General features: G+C 34.2%; 1 long non-coding RNA gene across 1 annotated transcript; it reads right to left on the reverse strand.

Moving 5' to 3' along the window:
- Positions 1-1,653: 1,653 nt before the first annotated feature.
- On the reverse strand, positions 1,654-4,911 carry LOC132821525 (uncharacterized). The gene is made up of 3 exons (XR_009645329.1): positions 4,872-4,911; positions 4,447-4,668; positions 1,654-2,574 (listed from the first exon to the last, which is right to left on the reverse strand). It is a non-coding gene; the product is annotated as an uncharacterized LOC132821525 (long non-coding RNA).
- Positions 4,912-5,872: the final 961 nt, after the last annotated feature.

Below are 5,872 nucleotides of genomic sequence, written 5' to 3' on the forward strand. Positions count from 1 at the left end.
TGTTCTTGGCCATTGAACCTGCATCCACCACTTCCTCAGGATATCTGACTCCATCAGGATTTAAACTGGTCATGCAGATTCTCCATCAGGGCCTTTGACATATTCTGCTTGGGTGGAGCCTTATGCAACCACAACATTAACCCTTTCAGAACCACTGAATTATATGACATCAAGTTTCTTAAATGCTGTTGGAGCTGCATTCATTCGAACAATTTTTTTAAAAAATTATATCACACTCCTGATTTGAAGATACTTGACAGGCTTTAGGAAGACAGCCGATGATTTAGTCACCATAGAGCTCCCAAGCTTTTGACCCTGGTGCTATAACCACAGTATTTTGTGGCTGGTCCAATTAATTAACAGGTAAACCCCAGCGAACCTAAAATTTAAGTCAGTATGGTTAAGTTCTGTTTTTAGAGATGACGATTGCTTGGCCCTTGCATGGCACAAAGTTTACTTACACTATCAGCCCAAGTCTGAATTTTGTCCAGGTTTTGTTGGAAATGTACTGCTTTAGCATCTGAGGAGTCATGAATGATGCTGAGCAAAGCATAATCATCAGCAACATCTCCACTTCTGACCTAATGATGATGATGATTATGTTGAAAATTTGAAATGTTGAAACAGTTAAACCTTAGTGCAACACTTGCAGCAAGGTCCTGGAAGCTCCAACAACCACAACTTCCATCCTCTGTATAACTAATGCTTCCCAATAAAAAGAATTCTTCAGGTAAACTAGAAATTCTTTATTATACCTACAAGATATATAATAGAAAACTCAGTTTCTATTCTACTCCAGAATTCCAGCCTGGATTTACATTAAGTGCAAACCCAGTAGATCTAGATTCCAATGCTAAATTTCAAATTCCACTATTACTTCATTGGCTGACCAAGCTTTTCTGTCTACCCCACCCATCATCACTTTAAATAGTGTGATTCTAACATCAGTAATTATTGAACACAACATTTTATTTCAAATGTTCATAAAAAATTAATTTCATATTACAGTTTTAAATATTGTACAGAATACCATACCAAATCATCACATATGTTTGCAGCTTGAGCCTCATTATACATGGTATATGGTACAAACGTGATGAAAAAGCTCATTACCACACGTTGTGGTGAAACTGACCAGGATACACGGTGATAGGAGCTGAGGCTGATTGATTCCTTTAACACTAAATTCTAAGCATATGAAGTCCGAGACAAGAAGCAGAGTGGACAGCAAATTACTATAAGGAGAGAAAAAAAAAACTAGATTAGGGATTAAACGTCATTACTCAGATTGATGGAAGAACTGCTGTTCTAAAGAGATACAGTGCTGAAATTGCTATTGTTCACCCTATGTAGAAATTATTTGGATTCAGTTCAGGAGAATAATATCAAACATTTGTAGATATCACCAAATGGAGGTTACAATAATACTGGAAAAAAACCTATGATGAAATACAGGATATGAATAAGCTTGTAAAGTGAACATATGAAAAACAATTTCAGTATAGATAGATGTATAGTGATCACTTTTGGTTGGAGGAATAAGGAGGCCACTTATTCCATGAAAAATAAATCTAAATAGAGCAAGAAACAGAGGAGTCTGGGTGTCAAGCTGTTATAACATTAAAAAGGAGAAACAAGTTTATCAAAGTAATAAAAAGTACAAAGAAAACACATTGAATTCTGTACTTTAGAAATGAACCAAAAGCAGAAAGAATGGTGTTAAATGTATAAGGAACTTTAAAAAAAAACATACAGTACATTTTGCTAAAAGGATATACAGCAATTAGAGATAGTATAGAAAAATGTTTTAAAGAATCATGCAAATGCTACGAGATTCTGACTATTGAGGGGAAAGAAACTGAGCAGGCTGGAGCATTTCTCAATGGAAGAGAAGACTGACAGGTAAACTCCTGAAGCTCCTTCAAGTTATGAGAGGATTGAAGAGAATAAAAGGCTGAGATCCTTCCACTTGTGGATGAGTTCAATACTGAAGACCATGAATACTAGATAGTCATTGGATAACTCCAATCGAAGTTCCAGAGAAACGTGGTAACCAAATGCAAATGCTAAATCAGTTCCTCTCTTTACAAACCCCTCAGTTTATAGAATAAAGGTTTTAAATTGTTTTGAACATCTAGGTATATCGCATTTTAAATAAAATGTAGCGTAGTCCAAATTAAGGAGCCAATAACAAAGTCATCCTGTGTGAAGAGACAGAATTTTTTTATTACACCAAAACCTAAGAATAATAACAAACGTGACATCAAATATACACAGGCAGAAGTATAAAGTTTAAAAAGTATTTAGTGCAAAAAGAGACTATAATTGTTTAACTGATGTCATATTTCTCAGCAATGGCAAAGTCCAACTTCTCCGAATAGATATTTTTCCAATTTGCTTCATCATCATGTGTTGTGTTTTTGAAAGGCTGAGAGAAGTGAGGAGAAAGAGCAAACCATCCAGTTCTGCTATATCAAGACCATTATCTTCTCTCACTCTGCTCAAAAGAGTTTGGCTAAAATACTGTTCCTCTGTGTTCCCATATCTCGCTTCTCTGTTTTCAAGTTGAATCATCTGCAGGTAAATTTCATCCCAACGTGAAACTTCCAAAAAGATACAAGTCAAACAAGAATCAGATCTGAGTGACAAAATAAAAAAGTACTGCAGATGCTAGAGGTCTAAATTAAAAACAGCAAGTTTGTCAGTATGTGAAGAGAGAAACACAGCTAATTTTCTTAATGCAAAATAACCCTGCTTCAGAACTTTGAAGGCTGCCGATCCAAGGGAGAGTCCTATTTCACATGAAATGCTAAATTTGCCTCTCTTTCCACAGTTGCTGTCAGAATTGCTGAGTTTCTGCTGCACTTTGTGTTTATACAAATGAGTAATTGGTTTAAGTCATTTTGATAACATGTTAATTTCAGTTCAGATTGATTCTTGTTTATTGATGACTTCTTAAGTTAGCTCAAACTCTGGTCAGATGATCGCTGTTTGTCTCTCAAGTCTTAATTTGCTTTTTTTAAAAACCAAATTTAGTCCACAAAATGTCACAGGTATTAAAAATTAGATGAAAGTCAAAATTGATATTTTCTTCTTACAACTGCCATAATGAATAGTGGGTATATCAAATTCACTACCATACAGCATGTGTGTGAAATAAATAGATACATTTAAAAGGAACATAAATTACATACAAATAAAAGAATTAGAAGATATATTTCTATGGGAGATTAGGTAAATAGATTAGAAAGTTTATGGGACATAAACATTAGATGCTGTCTTTCTACGTTTTGAACTTGATATCAGTCAATGTAACCACTTGCATCTAGACATTATGACCACCTTTAGGTCTGACTCAAATTTTAATTTTAACAACAAATTACTTACAACTTACACTCTCTTTCCCAATACTTACCCATGCCAGTCCTTTGCCCAAAACAGCATTCTTAATCTCAAAGAACAAGATGTTTTTTGTCAGCCTATTGGTTCATCTTCACTGACGTTCAATATGATCAAATAATTAGTTTTTCTCCCAAAGTAAAGCATTCGCCTGGTGTGAGCAGCAACATTGGTGACAGTTCAGGGCACAGCAGCTTTTAACCCTGTGTGTCAGGCAGCAAAATAGCTACAAACACAAACTTAATGGCAGGAGAAATGCTAAACAACTGCACAACAGAGTTCTATGTGCTACTTATTCTTATGTTACATTACATACACATCCAGAGTAATGAAAGTCAGTTTTAAAACTCTTTTTTATGTTTGACACAATAAGAAAAATATGCTATTTTAAGGACTTGTACCTTCAGCTCTTTTAATTGTCTCATTTTGAAATTATTTCTAAGTTTATAGTTTGTTTTTATAACAGGAGAACAAGGCTCAAATTAAGGACTACAAAATAAGTGCTCACTAATTTACTTATAAAATTTATTCCTAAGGCTGAAATTTAGAATAGATTAAATTTATGACATTAGTGTAGACAAAAATGTAGAATATCTATGAAATTTATTATATAAAGTTATGAGACTTGCAATAATATTTATGGTAAAACAATCATTTATTCTCTCCACTAATAATTTTCAGTTATAAACTTAAAGTTTCTTTTCAAATGCAATATCATATATAAAAGCTTTCCTTTTTTATTTTTGTTCTTAAACGTTATGAAGCTTCAATTTCTTACAAATACAGCATTCTGTTAGTCAATTTAAAATGGTCAATAAATGATTTAACTAATTTTACGAAATAATTATCCAATAATTTGCATAAAAGCACTTCAGGGTAACAGATGATGTTAGACATCTCCTGCTGTTACAAACACTGAAAAAAAAATGCAGGACAATAACCAGAAAGATTAGGTCTGTTATTTTTAAATTAAATTCATCAATTTACAATGAATAAAAGTCTTTTCATTTTATTGTTGGCTATTTTGTTTTGCCATTGTCTACTTACCAAAATTTCACGTTATCACCTTAAACGAGAACAAGTCTTCCAAATGACATCAATAATTCCTACCTCCATATTTCCAAAGAAATACATTTCCCATTCTGTGGGTTTAGTCCTGTGTGAGCTCAGAATTTTCCTTCACATTTTGCACTCCTGGCTGTCGTCTCTGAGTCTGAAGGCTCTGAACATTTGCCAAAAAGCTTTGAAGACTGCAACTTTGTTCAGCGACTATACCAAAAACAAGTAGATCTCTTTAGTTAAAAAAGCTTACTAACTGATGATAAAATGTTTACTTTAAAAACAATAAATATTGCAAGCAAATCATTTCAAGCTTCAAATCATTTAAGATTTACATATTAAATCAGAGCATGCAGATTCAAATTTCTCAGCTTTTCTTTAATCTTAGAAGAGTAACATAGCAGCTGGATTACTTAGAGCACCTCCCATCTTCTACCCCAAATATAGTTACTCATGGTACACTCCATCAGTATTTATACCAGACGGATTCTTAACAAGGCCGGAAGTAATTTTAAGATATATGGTTTCTAATGGAAATTTCAACAGGAAAGCAATAGCAATGCAACAATAAAATTAGACTTAACAAGTTAATGATTGTGGCTTAATCGTCAGCATGAAGGATACTTATATACAAAATCTGTTTATTCACAAAATAGTATGTGTATTTGTGTCTGTTTCTATACACCTTGAAAGCATTACACAACTGTTGTAGAATTACAAGGGTACTTCATATACTTTCCAAGCAATGTCATGACTTAGCTGCAGCTCCAGTGATATCTTGTGTAATCAGCTATTCCTGGTCTCTGCTGATATCACAAGGTCGAACATATCTGGTTCATTTTTATCCTTGTTAATGTCTTGTGACCTGTATTTTTGAGGAGGGTGGAGCAGAAATCAATTAAACCGAGGGTTGCTATTATCCCCAACTGAATAATGGAGGAATATTCCAGAAGCTGGAATGTTTACACTAATAAAAAGCAGACTGGCACATCTTAGTGGAAATTCTGGAGTACTCCCACCCTAAATCCACTACTGACCAGAGCTTCCTTCAGTTGAACGTGATTAGCATGTGCCCACTTTTTCTTATGTCACAATTTATTAAATAACTTAGATTTTCCAGTAGCTGTTAGGCCCCTACTTACCAGTACCTCCAACCCAAACGAAAAGTTTAATATACAGGGTATTGTCTCTTTTTAAGGGAAAAACAATTAAATAACACAAGAGTTGAATAATCCCAACCTACTATCTCCACTTGGTAGACTGGTACAACTGGTCTTACCAGGTGCTGACCAGGATTTAAACTGAACATATACCAAGTCCTTCCCAGTGCCAGAGATCTGGGATCCAGACACTTTGAGGCTTCATCATCAATCCAAACTTACTAAACTTGGAAAAGACTGAAAGACCTTTGCAA

Source organism: Hemiscyllium ocellatum, chromosome 13 (genome assembly GCF_020745735.1).
Source record: "Hemiscyllium ocellatum isolate sHemOce1 chromosome 13, sHemOce1.pat.X.cur, whole genome shotgun sequence".
Taxonomy (NCBI): domain Eukaryota; kingdom Metazoa; phylum Chordata; class Chondrichthyes; order Orectolobiformes; family Hemiscylliidae; genus Hemiscyllium; species Hemiscyllium ocellatum.